The sequence below is a fragment of the Capsicum annuum genome, chromosome 6, assembly GCF_002878395.1.
Source record: "Capsicum annuum cultivar UCD-10X-F1 chromosome 6, UCD10Xv1.1, whole genome shotgun sequence".
In the NCBI taxonomy this organism is placed as follows: Eukaryota; Viridiplantae; Streptophyta; class Magnoliopsida; order Solanales; family Solanaceae; genus Capsicum; species Capsicum annuum.
Genome location: NC_061116.1, coordinates 105447955 through 105471377, shown reverse-complemented (window position 1 = coordinate 105471377; position 23423 = coordinate 105447955). Strand labels below are relative to the sequence as shown.

The following is a 23423-nucleotide window of genomic DNA, read 5'->3' as shown; positions in this document are numbered from 1 at the left end:
GAATCTGTTATCATAACTATTATATCATAATTATCGAGTGGTTAAGTGCTCGTTCTCTTATCATAACTATCTTTGTTCCATCAATCTATATGTATCTATATTTATATTTATATTATACTAAATAGCAAGAAAGTCTTGCCTCTACCAAGTGATAACCTATAATTACATCATGCGTTATTTATTAGGACAACTTAGCTAAGTTAGGTAATGGTTAATTAATGATTATTATATTTTAATTTAAATTAAATTAATGAACACTTATACTTTTTAATACAGTATTTCATTTTAGATCTACAACTCAAAAAGATTTTGGTACAATACGCCACTTTTTTAAAACTAAAGATTTGAAATTCGAAATGAAAAAACTTTTCACTCGCACAAAAATAAAATTAACTACACTAAATTATAATCTATTGAAAATACAAAATAATTAAAAAAAAAATGTAAACTCAAACAAAAAATATTTTTCTAACTATTGTTTGAATAAATCGTAATAAGAATTATAAATTGTAATAACTGATTTTTGCTGTAGCTTATTCATATCAATTACTATAAAAAGAGTTTTGAAAGGAACAAGTAATTTTATGTTTTTCAATTTTTTTTTTCAATTTGAATAAAGAAACGAATTTTAATAAATTTGTAACAAACGCTCTAATGCATGATTTGATTTGAAAGAGTAAATTAAGATTAAAAAAATAAAACTATCCATTCTTAAACCACCTGCACCACCTAATTTCCTCTTTTTCCACCACGTCCTCACCCAAGCACACCCACTAACCCCTCCATTACTCCCACTAATTGTTACAAAAACACATGCACGATTATAAAATTAACTAGATGGTCCAGGCCCGTGCCAATGTTTTGCGTTAAAAGTTACATATGGCTGAATTCTATACGTCAACACACACAGCACTTATAGAAATTAGCTTATCAAGATTTGGCAATAATATTACATCGATCTATAAACGTAAAATACTTTGTAGACAGCAAACAAGCTCCTAACTCAACGATATCCAGGTAAACGTAAAACACTTTGTAGACAGCAAACAAGCTCCTAACTCAACGATATCCAGGTCTAAACACTAAGTCGACACCATTTTCATTGAGAACAGGACATGGTACAAGTCATTTCTTTTCTCTGCTGTTGTAGCTATTAATTTCAGCGTCTGCTAGTTCGGTTTCAATGCCTTACCATCCATTTGCTGCCTCCATGGAAACAAACAACAACAGGCCCAGGGTATTTCCTCAAAGTGAGGTCTGGGGAGGGTAAGATGTACGCAGTCCATACCACTACCTCCGAAGAAGTAGAGAGGCCGTTTCCGATAAGACCCCCGGCTCAGAATCTCGAATAATACACCAAGATCGTATTGGAACATGTAACAGGAAAGGTTGACATGCAGACATAAGAAATAATAGAAATAAATATCAGTGAAGTACGAAATAAGAGCAATACGAAATAAGAAATAAGAACTAGGACACCCACTTACCCACCCCACCCGAACTCACTTGGCTAAAGGCTCCTACTCAAGGACACAGGCCTGGGATTATTGCCCGGATACACACTCGCTCTCCTAACACCTAGCCACAATCCATACACTCGCCCTAACCTTCTACCCTAATCCGCGACCTCCACACCTTCCTGTCTAGGGTCATGTCCTCAGTGAGCTGAGGCTGCTTCAGCTGCTTCATGACATGTCTAATCACCTCCCTCCAGTATTTCTTTGGCCTACCTCTACTCCTCCTAAAGCCAGCCTCTCACACCTCCGAACTGGGGACATCCATGCCCCCTCCTCATCACATGCCCAAACCATCTCAACCTTCCAGTTCATCCGTGCCCCTCCTCATCACATACCCAAACCATCTCAACCTTCCTTCTCGCATCTTATGCTGCCTCCACGGAAAGACTGGTCATTTTGTTTGTATCATTTGCTATTTTATGGTTTGATTGGTTATTCAACTTTGTGTGCACAAGATTGAATTGCAGATTTCATTTCCTCTTTAGTCAATGACGTTTCAATTATCATCTGCACAAAACAATGTCCAGATAGCACCAATGAGTATTGGCATAAAAATAGACTTGCCTAAAGGAAAAAAAAAAGACCATCTTACAAAAGAAAAGACACCCACCGCCTGTGTAGGTAAGAGTTGATCAATCCAAATATGAAATTGTTTACTCTTATTGTCCCTATGACACTTTTTCAATGGAAGTGCAGAAAAATACCAGATGGTCTCTGCAGCAACAAAAGAGTTGGGAAAAAAAAATCAGAAATCCAAGTCCAAAAAAAAGGCATGAGGGAATAATTTAAACTCAAGTTAACAGAGCCAATATCCAAACCATAAATCAGCAGAAAACACCACTACAGTAGGTAAAGGATACACATACACAAACGGACTTTATGTTCGACAAGTAAAGGTCAGAATTCCCAACCTCTCCACGCCTCTAATTCTCAAAAAAAATAAAATTTGACGACTTCATAAGTAGGAACAAAGTTCTGCATCCTACAGTCTGACATATCTATAAAGTCTCTAGGAGAGATGCTACTTTTGGATTATTAATCACATTTGTAGGATGCCATTGTAATAAATGATTAATAATTCCTCCAGTGTATTCTCTACCCGCAAAATGAATCTAGATTATAGAGCAGTTCTGAACTCAAACCACAAAATATAAATGAGAGAAACAGAAACTATTAGTTCTTGCCAAAAAGTACAAAGATAGAATATGTTTGAGATTCATGGAATCCCAATTGCACCTATCAATCAAGTCGAATTGAACATTACTTACGCCAATTAGTTTAGGACTAAGGTGTGATAGCAATAGTTTCTATGTTTTCTTATTAACTTGTTTTTAAACGTCAGTTTAACCAAATGGAGGGCCAAGTGCTCTCACTCTCCTCTAACCTTCTGATTACATCAAAAAGTAGCTCTGGAGGAAGATTGGCCCAACAACTGTCTTGGATAATAGGAGGATGATCACTTAAGTCATAAAATGAACCATGTGATTTGTCCACGTGGCCAGACAACCTTAAATCGAAGCTTCGCCTCGATAAGCTACCAAAACTATATCTTACATCACAAACTATACAGCAGAAAGACAACTGAACTTGAAACTGATAGGTCGAAGTCCAAACACCACAAATAAATGTTACTGGCCTATTTACTGTTTCTTATCAAGTAAGCTTCCAGAAACTTAAAGAAAGCTTGACAAATAGTTACAGCTGCAAAAGAACAGAAAATAAGTCATGCTTCAGTAACAGGAATAGATTTCTTAAGAAAAATGAAGAGGAAAGAGCAAGAAAGGCATTTAAAGAGAAAAGAAGGGAAATGGAAAAGAACAGAACAGAAAAGAAAAGAGCATAAAGAGACATCTTCACGTGGGGACCTAAGTAAAGTAAATCAAATTATTTTTATCAGATACAACTTCTTTAGATTCTTAAGGTGATGCTTCATGCCAATTGTCCTAGCTTAGTTGCAACAAAATGAGTATAAAAGATAATAATTTCAAATGTCATCAATCTTTCAGAGAATCCCATTAATAGTGAATAAAGCTACTCGACAAAAAGAGGTAAACTCGCTAATGTTGACGCTGCAAAATTGGCACCAACAGGGATACCTAGCAGTTCAAAACCAGATTTCAGTTCAAGAAAGGAAGGTTCAACTCTACGTCCGGTTATCACTCAATGTCCAGATTCAAGTCAGGAAGTTACAAATTCATTTCTAATAGAATAAAATACTGTATCTCAAGCTTTGTGTAGAGTTCCTTATCAGGTTAGCTTCCAGAAACCTAAAGAAAGCTTGACAAATAGTTACAGCTACAAAAGAACAGAAAATAAGCCATGCTTCCACAACAGGAATAGATTTCTTAAGAAAAATGAAGAGGAAAGAGCAAGAAAGGCATTTAAAGAGAAAAAAGGGAAAGGGAAAAGAACAGAAAAGAAAAGAAAGAGAGCATAAAGAGACATCTTCACATGGGAACGTAAGTAAATCACATGATTTTTATCAGATACAACTTCTTTAGATTCTTAAGGTGATGCTTCATGCCAGTTATCCTAGCTTAGTTGCAACCAAAAAAGTACAAAAGATAATTACTTTCGAATGTCATCAATCTTTCAGAGAATCCCATTAATAGTGAATAAAGCTACTCGACAAAAAGAGGTAAACTTGCTAATGTTGACGCTGCAAAATTGGCCCCAACAGGGATACCAAGCAGTTCAAAACCAGATTTCAGTTCAAGAAAGGAAGGTTCAACTCTATGTCAGGTTATCACTCAATGTCCAGAGATTCAAGTCAGGAAGTTACAAATTCATTTTTAATAGAATAAAATATTGTATCTCAAGCTATATACTACACATATTATACATCTCCGTAAACAACCTAAAAAACAACCGGAATCTATGAAAACTGTGCATAGCCTTTCAAGTATCAATTTCATTTTTATCTACTTATGAACAAAAAGAATACATTTTTTCCCTTTTAACTTTTTCTAATTACGAAACACAGATGCTTCAGTCAAAAAAAACCCTATAAAACACAACATATACAGATTGAGGTACATATAAAGAGTCCAGATGATAACAAACCTGCAGAGTATTATAGGTTAATTAAAGTTCCATAACTTCTTGAAATACCTAAGAAAAACAAAGACAAGAATATAAATTTCTCAGCAAAAACAAAAATTGAACCTCCAAATTCTCCAAAAGACAAACTTTATATCACTTAAACATCAATAAAATCAAAGAACAAACCATTCCTCTCCCCCCAACAACAAAAAAACACTTCAATATGAAGACAAACATAAGCAGATAAGATTTTTACCGAAAGGGTTAATTTAGCCTCACACCAGAAAACACCGGAAAAAATTAAAACTCAAAAAGTACATAACCCAAGAATATCTCCACATTTTCATAAGAGCAAATACATAGTACAAAGAAATAAAATCTTACAAATTACCAATAAAAAAGGCAGTCGAGTTTTTCTATCATACTGTTTTGTGATAGAGGATTTTCATCAAACACCTTACATGCACTGTGAACATATCACCAAGCCACTTGAAACTAATAATATTACAAAGGAATATATGGCGGTAACAGATTGAAACTCACCTCAGATGAAAAAGATGATGAAAGAAAGCAAGGAAGAATTTAAAATCGATTTGCATATCCAATGAAGAAAATTCCAAAAGTAACAAAAACTAACATTATATAAACCTCTGGAAACACCAAAACCAAATGGTTTTCCCTGTTAGAACTCTTGAAAAACACATCCGTTGTGTCAGACGCAGTTAAACTTCAATTTCCTTTTTTCTTTTTGTTTGAACAAAACCATACTTACCTACTGTTTCATATACAGCCACAGACATAGAGCAAAGCTATGCAGACAGTCAAACTTGGAGACAGAGAACAACGACTAAGAAATCAAGCACCTGCCTTAGTAGAATCACATAAATTGGCAGCAGAGAATAAAGAGAGAATGCAAGTGGACTGTAAATTGGAAAGAAATTTAGGTGAAGACAGTATTTATGATAAGGTTTAGACGTGTAAGAATTTGGCTGAAGAGTGATTTGACGTGTAACGTTATCAGTGAATTGAGAAATGCAAATACTACGAAGTTGAATCATGGAAAGACTATATTATCCTTTGTCAAATGACAAAAATTTTCTTGGCAGAACACAATCTTCACCAGCTTTCCCACAACACTTTTATATATTAGTAAACGTGTAAGAATTTGACTGAAGAGGAATTTAACGTGTTACGTTTTCAGTGAATTGAGAAAAACAAATACTATAAAGTTGAATCATAAAATACCTATATTATCCCTTACCAAATAATTAAAATGTCTGGGAAGCTGGCCGGACAACCCTCACCAGCTTCCCCAGAACACTTCTATATATTAGTAAAGTAATTCAATTGTATAGGATAAGTTTTGCATTTTGAATCATTAAAATATTAATTCAATAAATAAAATATTATTCAAATTTTAGAAAATAAATATATCATCATTGAAAGAAAAAAGATTTTAATATCAATTTGAATATTACTACTATGTAGAATTGTGATAAAGGCTGAATGTAGGGATATTTACGTCTTTTCATCGATTCTTTTATTTATTGTTTCTACTGATATTTATCCTTTCTCCATCGTTCTTACCCCCGTAATCAAGTCGGTAGCTCCGCCTCCCCCGGCAAGGATTTTTTGTAAACATGTCCAACAAGATTCAAAATCTGAACCTCAACTTGTTGAATATGTTCCTTCGTTTCACAAATTCGTAAGTGTTTTGTCCAGCACATGAAACCCTTTAAAAATCAAATTCCAGAACTTCCAACTCCGCTAAACCCAAGTGCGAATTTGGAAGCTTTTCGCTCTTCCTTGGTTACAGAGATTCGCATGGTGAGTTCTTCTGGTTTGAATTTATGCTTCTGCTGAACGATTAATTTGGATGGTTAGAAATTATTATCAATTTATGTCATCCTACACACTTTGCTTGGGTATATGAAGTTCTTTATGTGCTTGATTATAATTTCTTTGAGATGACTTTCACTTTATTAAGTGAGAAAAAAATTTGTGTGTCATTCTTCATTTTCTATGTTTCTGTTTCAAATGGTGGGATTCATCTACTGCAAAATCTTGTGGGAACTTTCTATTTTTACAAACCCCTTTTGTACTTTTTTTGGAATTATGCTGATTTTTGGTAATATTAATTTTGGGGTTCTTGGAATTCAGTTACCAGTTTCAACAAAAGAAAAACATTGTTCTTTTTTGATTTTATATTATTTTCCAAGATTATTTACACTTTTGCTGGTGGGAGGTAGCATGTATCCCATAGATTCAGCCGAGGTGCATGAAAGCTGTCCTGGATACCACGACACTGTATGTGTTGTTGTAAGAGCTTTTTCTTTTTACTATGTGGATATTATAATGTTTCTTGTTTTTGCTAAATGTCACTCCTTTGTGATTTTACTCAGTGAGTTTGATGTCATTGGATTGTATTGTAGCTTGAATCTGGAAATGATTTTGTTTTTTGTACTTTTTGGTTGTTACAGTTTGATGTAATTGGATTGTATTGTAGGTTGAATGTGGAAATGATTTTCTTTTTTTGTTTTTGGTTGTTGTTATACTGTTGATTGTTTCCTTGTTTATTGACACTTTATAACTGCTTGAGCAGTTGTATTTTTTTAAGAATATGCTGGATATGTTGTTGTTGTTATTGTTAAAATTTAGATATTTAAAAACTGTATAAGTAGTACTACTACTTTTTTTGCATCAATTTATTTGTTTTTTTTAGTTCGTTTACGAAAAATCTGTCCTTTTTATTGGCATCTCTTTACTTTCAAATCAACCTTTTGTAGAAATGTAAGATAAGTCTAAAGGATCTTGCGGTGGAAGAATAGGATATCAAAGTCTCTGGTTGTACCGGTACATCAAACTCTGGTTTTGTAATATTAGGCTTATAAAGTTGCCTAAACTTTATCTATACCATATAGGCCATTTTTCAGTTGGAGCTCCACATAACATATTTATCCATCATTGCTTTTCTCCACAATTGTATATTACTGTAATACTAATACATTTGAGATCCTTTGTTGGAAACCTCATAGTAGTTGCACCCCTGTCACTAATTTGAATGTAACTATCAATTTTGACCTGTTTCATTCAACAAACAATAACTTGAATTCTGTAACACCACCTCACAATTTCTACTAACATTATTTTTGGAGCTTTGGAGACAGACCTTGGAGTCAATGGATTAAAGTTAAGCAGGACCAAGACAAAATACTTGAAGAGTAAGTTCAGTGATATAATGTATGACAATGACACAGAAGTGAATCTTGATACACAAATCATCAAATAGAGGAAGTTCAACTATCTTGGGTTTGAAATAATGAGACTTGCATCCAGGTATTCTGTGGTAAGAAGATGCAATCAAGATAAAGTCAGGTTATATAAAGTGGTGGTTAGACCAACTATGTTGTATATGATAGAGTATTGGCTAATCAGTATTGGCTAATCAAGAATTCTCATGTTCGGAAGATAAAAGCTGAGCTAAGTGAGAATGTTGCTATGGATAAATGAGAATAATCATTAACACAAAATACAACATGGGATCAAATCAAACTATCCACCTTCAGTATTATTTATATGACAGAGAATTACTTGATTAATCAAATGCTGCTAATTTTCATGTTGTGAATTAATTATTTCAATCATGTCTCATGGAGTTCACTCCCTGAATACTTTCCTGACTAAGCTCTTTTGGCTGTTCAAAACTCATCTCCTGCGTGCTTTTAAACGGAGAATGGTAACTTTTTTGTGCCACGTTTATTGGAGAGTTCATAATACTACTCACTATTGCACCCACTTGAGTTGATTGTTGTAACAATATTGTTGCTGTTTTGCCTAAGCGAGACAATGAAGATGATTAATCTGTTACCTTACCATTATATTCTTTTCACAGATTTCTTTACTTGTGGTGATCGACTTATCTTTTACAGTACAAATTTGTTGTACTAACTGCATATATTTTCAACAATAACTATGTCTCCCGAGTAAAAAGATCACCAGTCCAGCTGCTTGCTTACCGAAAAAGAGCTGCCAATATTCTACAGATAAAACTTCTGCTATCAACAAAAGGCGACGTGACCTATACAGACAATTGTCGTCTGATAGAAAAGAAACGCTTCTTCTGCAACGGTGTACAAGATATTAAGAATCAAACATCCCAAACCTTCTGAGTAATGCCCTTGTTTCATCACCTACTGGTCGACCCCAATTAAGTGTGCAAACAGCATCACTACCACAGAGATATTACCCACCGTAAAACACATTTGCTGAATAGAAAAAATAAATGCAGAGTGCTTTGTCTCTGCCTACACATAATTCTGCTATACTCATCCAAACATACCATGTTACTTGTTCTATCAGGCAATGCGCTTTGCGATAACTCTTCCATAGTTGGACCAAGCAACGGGAAAGATATAATTGGCTGCTTTTTGAAGTCGGTGTGTACCATGTACACACTTCGGATATTTACACTTCCAAAAAAGGCATTGTTTGTATTAATTACAACTCTCTCTGTCAGGCTCAACATCAACTCTACCCACTGTACAACATAACCAAGATGCAACAACTATCGGCGCTACAGGTTCATTTGTTTATTTTTTCATTTACACAAAATTTAGAATTACATCAACTCTTTCCATATTATTTGAAATCATATCTACATTAGGTTTGGCAATATTTACACATCAATGGCATATTCGAAAGACAATACGTCCTAAAACCAAAGGTTTGTCTTACTGTAAACTTATAACTGTATTGATTGTTCAATTCTTCTTCGAGCTTATATTTCATTCTCTGATAATTAATTCAGAACGAGATAGAAAATACAAAAGAGGCACCAAGATTATTCATGCTAAAATGATACAAGGTCAGGTAAATCTAGCTCTTCTGTAATTTATTATTCATACTTTTCATCCTAATATATCTTTCTAATATCGGTCTGGGTGTATGGTTCATTTGGCTTGTTGATTCAGGTTTAGGGTTATCTTATGTTCTTGTGTAGACAGGCACATGTTTACACGTGTACATCTGTATGTTTTTCTTAGTGCTGTTTAGAGCTGAAATTCAATTCAGAGTTTTTGGCTGATGCGGAAGATGGTATCTTTGTTTAATAAGCCATCTTGATAAAGATATTTCTGTTGCTGTTTTCATGTATGGGGATCACTAGGAAGAACCAGTAATGCTGGAGACGAAGAGTGGCAGAATGTACTATGAAAGGCATATCTGTTTAATGCCTCAGAATCTTCTAAGTAAAAGAAAAAAAAAGAGGCACTCTATAGAGACTCAATAACTTCAGGTATTGTTATTGTTGTCAAGTTCCAGTAAATGCATCTATGACATTCTAAATTCCACGATATCTCTCTATTTTAATAATTTACTTTCCTATGGTTTTGAAATTTAAAATAGATTTAACCCCCTTACTGGCTGATTGCATTAGTTGTCAAAATCAACTTTGAAGACCAAAACATCATTATATTTCTTTCTGCTTCTTTACACCTTACATCTTTCCTTCTCCATTTCCCCTCTTTCTTTATTTTTTTCTTCTTTTTTTTTTTCAAGTGAACTATTTCCCATTGGATCAATTAGGAAGGGTTCTGATATTTTGTAAAATGCAAAAAGCTGATGGGAACTTGATAAAATCATGGTGTGCTGACTCAGACGAAGAACAATGAACTACTCACTGAATTACATGCCCTCTACTTTCTAGAATTTGATTTGGTGTATCAATGTTGTGAGACCAGGTTAAAGAAGGATGGCTTCCACCTTGGCTTGTTGTTTATCTTGTACATTTTTAGGTGATTAGACGTACTTTTTTTGCATATTATAAGGGAGTCTCTCTTTTATCCTTTTTTCTTGACTTATCGTGATTGTGCAGTCGATTGTTATGACTTATTAGAGTGAGCAAGGAAGACCAGCTTTGGATAGGACCAAAAAAAAGGTCATGTTCTTCTGCTGATGCTTCTAATTAATTAGTACTTCATTTAGGTCAAATTATGCTCTGTTCTTTATAGTATTCTTGAGGTATCTATTCTGCATTATAGATGTCAATCTTGTTAACAATGATTTCTTCAGGCCCTGGAGATCAAATCTGAAGTAGTAAAGATGGCGGAGCCTCATATTCACTCATTTAAAATGTTAAGCCATTCCCTTTTATTTCTCCTTTTGATATACCCTCTTAAATATTATTACAGCTATACAATCTCGGATTTTACAAAAAACTAGGGGAAGTTGCTGATTTAGAGTGAAACTTATCCTAACTAAATCAAATGTATCACAAATGAAAAATCTCCAAAAGTACCCTTCTGCACATGGTCTTTGAAAAATCTCCAAAAGTACCCTTCTTTTTAATGCTTCTGCCAAAACTCTTCCACTGCTTATCTTTCTTCAACTTAGTTTTCTGATATAGTTATTGAAGTTACATGTCTTAAAGCTTATTTAGAGTTTTTGGCGGATGCACAAAATGGTATCCTTGTTTGATACACTATCTTGATAAAGATACGTCTGTTGCTGTTTCCATGTTTGAATCACTAGGAATTTGCAAATGCGTTAAAAATCAGTTTTTGTCACAGAATGAATTCAGTTTTCAGTGTCGGCTAAACTGGGGAAAGTATTTAATACTCTTTAAGATTTAATACTCTATAGGGTGGTAGTCCGTCCGGCCTTGCTGTATGGAGCGGAGTGTTGGCCAGTTAAGAACTCCCACATCCAAAAAATGAAGGTGGCAGAAATGCGGATGTTGCGCTGGATGTGTGGACTGACTCGAGGGGATAGAGTTCGGAATGAGACTATCCGGGAGAAGGTTGGTGTGACTTCAGTGGAGTGTAAGATGCGGGAAGCACGATTGAGATGGTTCGGACACGTGAAGAGGAGGGGCATGGATGCCCCGGTCCGTAGGTGTGAGAGGCTAGCGTTGGATGGTTTTAGGCGGGGTAGGGGTAGGCCGAAGAAGTACTGGGGTGAGGTGATTAGGCGGGACATGGAACAGTTACAGCTCACCGAGGACATGACCCTAGATAGGAAGGTCTGGAAGACGCGAATTACGGCAGAAGAGTAGGGCCAGATTGGGTCGCTAGTGTAGGGAATTACTTGGTGGGGTTTTTTTTTATTTTTTATTTTTTATTCCCGTTATGATTTCGTATTCAGTGTTCCATGCTTATTACGAATCAGTGTGCTTTCCTCTGCTTTCCTCTGTTTTATATTCCTTATGGGTGCCGTATTTATGTTATGTCATCTGCTTCTGTGCTTTACTATGTGTTTGTGTGATATCTTGTGCCTTGAGCCGGGGGTCTTTCGGAAACAGCCTTTCTACTTCATCAGAGGTAGAGGTATGGACTGCGTACATCTTACCCCCCAGACCCCACTAAGTGGGAATACACTGGGTTTGTTGTTGTTGTTGTTGTTATTCTGTAGTTATCAGGAGTGTAGGAACATTTATTATATTGTCTGTTCCTAGGGCTATAGAGCCTACTACTACTTACACCGTGAGTTTAGTTTAATGCTTATTATTATCTCTTTTGCCTGTTAAGATATTGTCTTCATTGATATGATCTATGCCACGATGGAGTTTAATGACTTCATTCATTGTACACTTTACGTTTCCTTTTAATAGCTAACTATATATTTTACATTGTAATATTTTATATGCATGAGTTCAGTGGACTTGAATTGCTACTTGTGAAATCTGCTTTCCTATTTATGATGGATTTTTTATTAAGCATCTGAGGTTTTCTTTGAAATGCATGAATATAAATTATCTTCAGGTGATTGATATCACGGTGAATAGGTAGTTGATAGAGTTTAAAAGAAGTTGATACTATTATTACAAATTTATAGTCGTATACATAATGACACCATTGAGCTCATAAGTGACATCATTACTCAGGGCTTTTAGCATTCAATTCTTCGGAAGGGACGCTCAGAATAGATCGTCATGGAAATGGACAGCCTCCAAGGCCGGCTCTGCTAACCAAATAGCAGAGCCATCTCCTGCAGTTTCAGCTGCCACAATTCAATCTCCTTAAGCTGTTGGTCTTTCTCCTCCTTCAGCTCTTTGGCTCATCAGCACATTCATCAACAGTAGCAACGTCTTTCTTGGCAAATCAATATCAAGAAATCGACCATGTTGGGATCAACAAAATCAAGAAAGCCAATGAGGATGTTGCAATAATATCTGCAGAAACACCGGTTGTATTTGCTCATATACTGCATCCATAGAGCCACACACAATATTTTACCTGCTACCTCAATTTTGTCGATGTAACTGAAACATGTCATAACTAAACGATCAAATCATCATAATTTTAGTGCTCTTTTGAAATGCACCTCATCATCAAAAGTGGTTTCTTCACTAGCTATTGCTATAACACAGTTGCCTAGGCCAATGCTAAAGCTTCAATGTTGGGCCCGCGCTACATCTAGTATAATTCTAAAATTAGAAGACACATTTCTATACACCGCTGAAAGTGGAGACAACATTTTGTGTAATCATTGACTCAATAAATATTTTTTCTCTTTCAATGTATTTGTTTATTTTAAATTAATAAATTTTTAAAAATGTAGAATAAAATTTTAAAATTTTGTGATTTTAAATTAAAAATATATTAGATGTATCAAAATGTCATTTGATCTTATCATATTAAATATGTCCTAGAAAAAACTGTAATTAAAAAATTGCTAAAGTGAGCAACAAATTTTTTTTTGACAAATCTATCTTTGAGATTTGACAGATCTTGTGGTCATTACAATCAAGCTGCAAAAGTCAGGGAAGGATCAAATTATACCAGATCGTTATTCAGAAGTGTGCTATAGTTATTACTTACTTGGCTTATAAAATGAGAAAATAAATAACATTCACTCTAACAACATATAGAAATCATAGTATTCAAAAGAGAAGTATCACAACTTGAAGTATCTTCGAAATCATATTATTTAGAAGAGAAGTATCACAAATTTATGTACCTTTTCTTTTAAATAATTTTGGTTGAGGATTTTACTTTTATAATTTTATACAGTGATAAAATTATACGCTAGATGATGAAAATCAGATTTCAACATCGATTTAGGAAGTTATATCAGTTTCGGTTTCGTGTATGATTACTTGTGATGTCATGTGATCGGGAGGGAATTGGCTTAAGCCGTGAAAAAATGCAAAGGTAATTTTGCGTACAGATCCTTGTGGTTTGACCCTTTCCTGGCCCCTCGCATAGCTGGAGCTTTAATTCACTGGACTGTCCTTTTTAAATTTTGATTACTTCTGATTTGACTTTGTATTTACCTTTATTCTCTTCTCTTCTTTTCTTATTCGTGTTTTTTCATTAGCTACAGAACTAATTAATAAACACGAATAGGTCAGAGTCCAGTGAAGATTAGTGGAATACGCAATTCCAGAGATGACTACATGTGGTTTTTTCTTTCAATATGAATTCAACTTAAACATATACCAACTCTAACCTAGGATTTTGATTGCAGGTCTAATACAGATGCTAAATTTATTCCCAAAGGAGTTGAGAATGCAGTTGGTGATGTAACTTAGAATTAGCTTTTGGAACCTTTGTTAGTTCTTCCTCAGCTATTGCATAATTTCTTTGACGATTTCGTTTTTCAAAAAATGATTCACAGAGAAAAGAAAATATTGTTTATGAGGGGAATGAGATTATTTAATTTGAAGTTGTAATTCTCTTAACAATTTGCTATATGATTATTGTGAAATAAAAGACTTATGGAAAAAAGTCGAGAGGACTTTCATCTTTCTCATTTCTTAGGAAATGTTTGCATTATTTAAATGTATATCTCTTTAGGTAGTTAGAGTTAAATGTTGTGCAGAAAGTATTACTATCATTTAGTTGGTCAACTAATGCCATGGAAATGAATTCCTATTACACTACAAGTTAAAGGTCACAAAAAGATAAAACTAGATAGCTATGAACTTAGTGATTGAAGCGAGCTGATTTTATATTTTTATTGTGGCTAAAATGTTACTCAATATATGAATAAGAATTGATTGTACGTTTTTTGTTTCTGAAAAGTCAGGTATTATGTATGTATGTATGTATGTATGTATGTATGTATGTTTCAAATAATTTAAGACACATCTGGTTTAGCCAAGTAGCAAAAACTAATAAACATTTTAAACATAATTTTATTTTCTTTAGAACCATCGAGCAGTTTTAAATTTATTGTATGACAGTTTTTTGGTTGAATGTGTATCAAATAAAAAACGAAAAAGGCTCAAAAATACCCCTGAACTATCCGAAATAACTCAAAAATGCCCTTCGTTAGATTTTTGGCTTAAAAATACCCCTCCGTTAAATATTTGGCTCAAAAATACCCCTCCCTCTAACGGAATTCAGAAAAGGATCAAAACTACCCCTGAACTATCTAAAATGGGTAAAAAATACCCCTCTGCTAAATATTTGGCTCAAAAATACCCCTCCCTTAACGAAATTAAATTATTTCGATTATTTCATTAATTTATATAAAGTTCATCATTTAATATATATTTCGTTAATTTCTTTAAGTGAAGATTTATATTTCGTTAATTTTGTTAATTTTGTTAATTTATATTTCTTTAATTTCTTTAAAGATTAAAAAGATGTAAAGTGAAAATACCTTTTTAGAATAAATGTATGTTTATTTTTCAAATCAAATTCAACCAATTTATATTATAATTCAAATACTTTTTTTCATTATCTTATTTGTAAAATTAAAAAAATACTTTGATGTAAAAAAATTAACGTATTAGAGTTAAAAGTTAAAGTTAGGGTTTAATTCAATCGAAATAATTTAATTTCGTTAAGGAGAGGGGTATTTTTTAGCCAAATATTTCACAGAGGGGTATTTTTGACCCATTTCAGATAGTTTAGGGGTATTTTTGATCCTTTTTCGAATTCCGTTAGAGGGAGGGGTATTTTTGAGTCAAATATTTAATGGAGAGGTATTTTTGAGCCAAAAATCTAACGAGGGGTATTTTTGAGCTATTTCAGATAATCCAGGAGTATTTTTAAGTCTTTTTCGAATAAAAAATAATAATTGAAGAAGATTTGAAAGCAACCACCACTTCTCCATTTTCTCTAAGTTTCTATTTAGATGTGTGACACCTATGCTACTTAAATATCAAAGGTCTAAATTAATTAATTTTCTTAACCAAAGAAGTATACTAATTAACCATGATTAAAAGAAGAGATGTTGGTATTTAAGTTTTTCGATTTTGGTAAGAAAATATCCATTTTTCAAAATTTTGACACCAAGTGAAATTGTTTTAATTAAACAACATTAAACTTTTGATATAAAATGATTTCTTCCACAATTTTATTACAATGAGTTACGACTTACTGTTTAGACCTAGAAATGATTTTTCTTTTTTTAAGATAAAATATTCTATCTATTTTTTTTGAAAATTTTTATCTAACAAAGATAATTAGTCTCTTTTACTTTGATATTTTTGATGGCAAAGTAATTTTGAATACTTTTTATTTAATATCGAAATGCTGAAAATGTTATTTTATGATTTACAATTTATTTTCGTAAAATAACTTATTTAAATGTTTCTTGAATCGGAAAAAATTTAGTCTATAAAGAAATTTAAAAAAAAGAGAAGAAGTTATGAATACAAAAAAAATTATTGTATAACTAACGAAATCGTTTATTGTGATGCTAAGAAATTGTGAGATGTTTTTTTTAATAGCTAAATGGGGATAAATTTAAAGAGAGTTAAATGACAGTAGTATATATCTTTTTAACCATGATTAAGACACTTGATTGCTTAATATGTACCATTTCTTAATCTATAAATACCATTTAGATTTTTTTATATACTAGAGAGGCTACATATTGAGAGATAAGCCCTTGGAGGATACTATATACCCTTATTGTTCTTGGTTTGTTATTCAATTTAAGACTTTGAAATTTCTTCTTTTATTATTGTGAGATTGATTTTATAATTTTGTCTGTGGATTCCATGATTGATCTCATAACTATGAGCGGCTAATTCTCTTAGCTAGAGTTGTGGGAACCCTGATGGATTAACAAAATAGAGAAAGTGCCAAGTTATTCTAGATAAATATTCTTGCATGTATTGGATTTTCTTTGATCTGATTGATTTCTTAATGGTGGACAACGTTAAGATCCCGCCTATATTCACTACTTGCTTCTCAATAGAGTTAGAGAGTAGGAAACGAAGATCTTAACAGTAATTTGGAGATTAATTGTTGATCTAGGCTAATCAATATCATCTACGTAAGATGGTTATTTTTTATCTAATAACTTGAGACTCAAAAGGTGATAGTTAATTGGGATCTAGAATAAGGGTTAGTAAAGCGACACCTAAGACTCAAAAGGTAAAGGGTGAATTCCATCAACGAGTCCACAAGACAGTTAATGGTACATAACTTATTAGATTAGACATGCAAGGTATTGAAATTATTCGACATTGTACGATAAATCTGTGGAGTTAGAAGCCAGGGGGAATATAAATCCTAGTGTTCGTCTTAGATTGTTTACAACCAAAAGCATTTAAGTATTGTAACTTCTCGCTAGTTATAATAAATCTCCCTTTTTTACCTTTTCACACTGCCTGGTGATTTCAACAAGTTCAAGCAAGATATCTGATGTATTCCCTGTGGGATCGATCCAAACCTAGTTGGGTTACTTTACTTGACAACGACCACTATATTCTTCTACAGAGGGGGTAGTTTCAGCGTTATCAAATTTTGGTGCCGTTGTTAGGAAATACGATTGTAGTTGACTGATTAGAATTGTTGAAGTTGTCAGATTTTTCTTTTCTATTCTTCTTCGGGCATACGCTAGTGTATGCCTACTCTTCTTGATATGACAACTTGTCCAGAGGAAGTATGAAGTGATGAAAACTTCTTAATTATTGATCTTTATTCTTTTGATATGGTGCGTTATTGTAGGAGTGTGGCTGATATAGTGTGTGAACACAAGGATAGCCTGTTGGAAACTGTCATCCCCAAGTTTTTATTTTCTGAGCCTTCCAAGAAATAGCCTATGAGGTTAGCTTTCCAATGCATCAAGCCACGTCTCAGTCTGAGGTCATGGCAAAAAGTAGTGGAAATTCTTACTTGAGACCCTGGAAAGATTGCCATGGTTATGACTCAAGGTAATGAATCATTACCACTTGGGATAAGTCGTCACGAGTGAGCCGTAACCACTCCAGCGAATCCCTTTGCCCTGAGCCCAGTGACTACTATACCTCAATATAACTCATAATCAGTGCTTACAAGTCATATGGAGTGACTCGTAGTTATATTAGTGTGTGTAGCCAAAAACCCTCTCTAGTGGTTACGAGTCCAGCATATGACTCGTAACTAGACCTTATGAGTCTTTTCATGGACCCATAACCTGAACAGTGTGTGATCCAAGGCCTCAACTTCTAACTATATCCTCATCCTACGACTCATAATCAGTCATGATGAGTAGTTAGGTGGCAAGTCTTTTCCCACTTCCTTAAAAATCAAACCCATGTCGTTTTGGCTTCACAAGGGGTGGTATAAACGAGCCCAAAAGCCCCAAATTACGACATAATCCTCAATTTCACCAAAGAGAGTCAAGGGGGACGATTTTCTCTTATTCCTCAAGCAATTAGGGTTTCTTAAGAACAAGATAAATTTTAAGGATTTCCCCAAAGCTTCTACTTCAGGTTTGTGGAGTATTCATCAATGGATTCCTTTCACCTATTGAGCCCAAAAATCTTCTTTTTGGTTCAAGTATGAATTTTACTCTAGTTATGATCAAGTTTAATGTAAATTATGCAGTTCATCAATGTTTCCTCATTAGTTTTATATTCAAGGCATGTTAATAGTTTAACTCTATGATAATCATACTCTTACATGCTTGAAGTTCCAAAACCTCATGTCATATTCAGTCAATACTATGTCGAATTCTCAAATTATGCTTTAAACTGTATAAATATGATATTTTTCCAAGGTTAACTCATTTCATGTTTACGTTCATAAAATTTATCAGACTATTGAAATGTCTCATGTTTGGGTCTTTGAATTATGAATTTATTTTAGTGCTGATGGGTTATGAACACCCGATACCTATATGTTTACTTACATTTCATACTTTTAAATAATAGGTCAGTCAACTCATGATTTTATTGTTATACCCAATATTATTTTATGTCAAATTATCAGTTTTACATGTTCATGATTTCTTTAGAATAGGCATGCACTGTCAGTTTTAAAATACCTTACGTGAGCAAATCAGTTATCAATGTATGCATTAGTTAGTATTTCAGTGTTTTTTTAGTTGGAAGTATATTTTAGCATCGAGAGAAAAGTGTGGGTTTAGTACATCCTACTTCCAAAAAACTATATGCCATCCTGAAGCATCCCAGTTTTGGACCCTTAGAAAATTTCTAGGAATCTCGTTCTTCGGACCCATTACGACTCATTATACGAGCCATAAATTGGGGTACGAGTGGTGAAGACTTATCGTAAGATGATAAGTGTTAGTTGATGGGATGGTCTTGGACACTGGAATGGATACTACTTGAGGGTATCAGTCGTAAGGCATGGGTATGAGTGTATAGGTGACTCATAAGGTGGTTAGTATTTGATCCTCCTGGTGTTTCATTCTGTCAGGGATACAGATCATAGGTACGGATTATATGCTGAGGTTATGACTTAGTTGGATGAGTTGTATACTGGACAGTGTTTGATCCATGGTTGAGGATTGGTTACGATTGGGTAGGTATCAGCCGTAAGCTAGGTTACGAATTGTAAGGAGGTTAGTCGTAACCCTGTGTCGGGTTTTTATGGGATTTAAGTGGGGGTATGCTGGATATTTCCCAACTTACCCTAATAAGGACCCACGACTTCTAATACATTTAGGAGGTTATTTACCTTTTTATTTTATTTTTAAACACTTAGAATCTCTTCCAAAACATATCATAATTCTCTCAAGAGCTTTTGGGGCAAAGATCTAGGGTTTCAACTAAGGGATTACTTTGGGGGGCTTGTCTTAGTAATTCTTTCCATAAATCTTCGTGGCTTAATGCATGATTCTCTTTCTTACTTGCAATTTTAATTAAAGGAATAATTATATGGTTGATTTCATGGTTTTTACTTTTGTATGGTTTTGATTTTCAATCATTGATTTGAGGGTTTTGATGTTAAAGGCTTAGTTATGATTTCTTATGGTTTTAATTATGCTTTCTATGCATTAATGATGGTTTTGGATAATGGAATTACATAGTAATGGTTTAATGGTAATGGAATTTAGTTTTAGTTATACTATTCCCCCAAGGTGTTTGATTAAATGCTTATAAAGATATATTTATTACATTGACTCTCTTAAGAGGGAACTCTTGCTTGTTTTCAGCTTATGCATGAAACTGCAAATGGTTTAGATGGTTTACAAATGTTAAAGGTTAATTGGTTATGCTTGTAGAGAACATGGTAGTCTTCCAAGAGGTTAATATGGTAAACAAAAAGGGCACCGAGAGTCCCCTTAATCTAAATGGTTTAGCTATGGATAATGCTTGCAAGTATGGTGGTATGACGATACCACTGGTTTATCAAATAGCCTTGGTTAATAAATGGATAATTGGATTATTTGGACTTGGTTTTAATTGGGTATTAATGACGGTGAGTGCGAGCTAAGTCGTGGAAGGTGGCGATCCCGGGGGGACCAAAACCAAAAAATCATATTTGCCAATATGAGGGGTCTTCGATGGCCACGTGCGAGTGTCATGTTTATATTGGAGGGATGTACTAGTTATTCCAGGATTATTTCCTGGTCGTGTGGCTACACATAGTGGGACTCTTTCAGTAGGGGGAGTTGAACCCATATGGCCCGTGGGTAGTAAGACGGCTAAGCTACATGACCCAGGTTAAGTTTTTAAATGGCATGCTAAACTTAGTCCCTTATATCATCACTTATATATATGTATGGTTGTTTGCATTGGATGGTTTTCACTTGGTTTTGATAAATATCATTACTTTATCCTTATCCCGAGATTCATGCTAGTGTTCACCCACTAACCCGTCTACTGACGGCTGCATACCCACACTATGTAGGAACCAGATGTTCGACTCCTCTTTTATAGTACTTGATTCGGGGATAACTTATTGGAATGATGTGGTGAGCATCCATCTTTTAGGAAGACATCATTTCATGTTGGACATTCTTAGACTTTTTTTTTCAAATATTGGTTTTGGCCATGGTTGGGGGCATGTCCCAATCGGATATTTGTATTCTTTTGGATAGAGGATTTATGGTACTTTTGGGGATTGGAATGGGCGAGATTGTTATTGGTGTCAGCCTTGGCATTGGAATAATCTGGGAGGCTGGCATCAACGGACATAATTTCTCACTGTTCCATCGTATTACATTTTGGGTTTGACTTACATATTCTCTTTGGTTTGGTATGGTATGGATGGTTGGTTTGGTACAAACAGACTTGGTTGGATCATTCATAGTTGTGACCCTATCCAAAGTCTTCATGAGAGCATTGTACAATCTTTTTATAAGCTTGAAGTTCAGCTTATCTAAGGCTGTATAAGGTGGTTGGGTTGGGTTTAGGGGGTGGTCCTCGGTCCTAGGTGGACTTGAGATGCCCATTACGAAAAGGCCCCGGTCCGGGCTTCATCACATCCAAACCTGAAAAAGAGTGCAAGAAGAAGGAAACACATGTCTACATTCTTGATTTTTTTGAGCTAGAATCAAAAAATTACGTCCCTCACGTTAGGGAAAAGAAGTAAACACGCCACATATATTTTTGGGTCATTTATTTTTATACCTCCACCTCATGAGCATAATGTGAAACCAAATAAATAATTAGGGTGAAATTCATAAGTTCAAAATATAAAAAGAAAATCGGAGGCCAACTCTTGGGTTACCTTTATGAAGTCTGAGTAATCAAGGTTTCCATGGGGTTTGTTGGTGAAGTCTAAGTAACCAACATAGCCAATTCATTCCGCGATGTTAAATCAGGCATTGCTTGGGAGACAACCTAAGGCATTTTGTTATTTGTACATGTTATTATGATTGTTGTGCAATCTTGGCACCTATGGTGCCGCAGGTATGTTTCTAACTCTCTTGCTCTGTAGCGGCCTAATGCATTAGGGGAAAATATATGATCTTAAGTTGAGGGTGGGGATATTTGTGAGTCTAGATGTCTTTTTGGGTTATTTGTTGTCATACCTCTTTTCCCAGAGTCCTGTTCCTAGTAAAACCAACATATTTAGGCATATTGTATTTTTTTTGAGATGTTTTATGTTTAACTAGAAGAAAAATGAGTATCTAGGCCAGTTGACATGTTTTTATTGATTCTTGAGAAAATAATACCCCTTCAATAGTTTGTTTTGAATTGTGTGATATGTATATATGTGATTATTGTGAATCTTGTTATGGCATTAGGATTAGGGACATGATAATAATTGTTAACTTGTGCATGTGCTGGATAGGTAGTAGCTTACAATGTGAGCATGTGCAATAGGTGTGTGAGATGCTACTTAGTTTCCTTTGTGTGCTAAATCTAGAACTTGCTTAAATCTAGAACTTGCTTAGTTAGTTTTGCTAAGATTGTAGGATAGTCGGTTAGGAAAGATCATAGGTCGTTCTTGAACTTAATCCAATTTTAGCCTAAATGACCTTCCCAATGTGCATAAGTATCCCTTGATACCTGTCTTTGAGCCTGTATAGCCTATTTTTTTTTTTAATTTTTACCTCTTATTTAGTTACAATGAACCTATTTTAGCCCTGTTCCTTCTTGAATATTGTGCACCTCAATGCAGGAAAATTACCTAAGTTGAGAGTGGCTATTATAGGGGTGCATAATGTGAAGTTGGTATAAGAGAGAAATAAAAGAAAAAGAAAGTAGGGTTGGGTATGGGTAAAGAAGAAAAAGAAATAATAAAAGAAATCCCACCTAACCTGAATGTGCAATAAGATAAAAAGGGAGAAATAATGGTGGAATAAAAAGAAAGTTGGTTAAAGTGTGGACCCCAAAGTTAGTGTATTTCCAAGGAGTCTTAGTCACTTTATATATCCATATGTGCCATACCAACTCCCAAGCCTTCATTATAAGACGAGTCCTATAGTGTTCCTAACTTGACTGTTTGAAAATTAAGGTAAAGAAAATAAGGGCAAGCCTATGGTATTTGATGCACATTATTGGAACTTCTCTTGTGAGTGTGAGTGTCTCTTAATATATCCCTACATTGACATGTATGATTTTATATAAGTGATTTGGGACTTCTTTGTTATCAGAGCACGTGGGTTGTTTTGCTAGCTTCTTACTTGTTTGGGTAATGTAACTTGTATATATGCATGGTTGTTTGTTGTTGATATAATGCCATAACTTTATTCCCTTGTGTCATATTTTTGTGCTTTATGTATACACACAGTTGTTCTTAATGTATTGAACTTGGAGAGGGTGATGTGCTTTGAGCTAAATTTGATGATTGACTGTCATAGGTATCTTAGGTTTATATTGTTTAAGCATCATCGTATATTTTGTTGTGTTTTTGTTGCCTGAGTACATACAACGTTCTAAGTTGAGGGTCTTGATGTGCTATGGATTCATAGCACTTACGATGCTTAAACTTGGAGAATATGCATGTACTTAAGGCTATTTTGTTGTATTTGATATGTTTATAGAGTGATTATGCAGAAAACTAGGTTTTCAATGCTAAACAAAAGAAAAAGATGGTTTTAGATGCTAAATGGAAGAAAAACATAAAAATTGCAGATTTTGGCTACTGAGGCAATTTTGGGCATATGTGCCTCTTACCGGGCGTAAGTGACCTAAATAGGTGTTAGAACTTGCAGTCCAGAGGTTCAGGAGTAGGAAAAGGGAGGTCTGTTACTTACTAAAAACCACATATGGTTCGTATATAG

The 23423-nt window shown here is 34.3% G+C and overlaps 2 long non-coding RNA genes across 15 annotated transcripts; one reads left to right on the top strand and one right to left on the bottom strand.

Annotated features, from left to right (window-relative positions):
- Positions 1-893: 893 nt before the first annotated feature.
- LOC107873267 lies at positions 894-5678 on the bottom strand. 2 transcript variants are annotated; one of them, XR_007057111.1, is made up of 4 exons: positions 5332-5678; positions 4581-4628; positions 2128-2231; positions 894-2024 (listed from the first exon to the last, which is right to left on the bottom strand). It is a non-coding gene; the product is annotated as an uncharacterized LOC107873267 (long non-coding RNA). The 2 variants fall into 2 exon arrangements; XR_007057112.1 differs by having other exon boundaries at positions 5197-5644.
- A 293-nt stretch (positions 5679-5971) lies between these two features.
- On the top strand, positions 5972-14039 carry LOC107873265. 13 transcript variants are annotated; one of them, XR_007057110.1, is made up of 7 exons: positions 5993-6386; positions 7346-9138; positions 9223-9282; positions 9367-9852; positions 10298-10494; positions 10629-10690; positions 12439-12891. It is a non-coding gene; the product is annotated as an uncharacterized LOC107873265 (long non-coding RNA). The 13 variants fall into 13 exon arrangements; XR_007057109.1 differs by having other exon boundaries at positions 5999-6386; positions 10298-10351; positions 10432-10494; positions 10629-12891; XR_007057106.1 differs by adding an exon at positions 14025-14039 and having other exon boundaries at positions 5972-6386; positions 10298-13708.
- The last annotated feature ends 9384 nt before the right edge of the window (positions 14040-23423 follow it).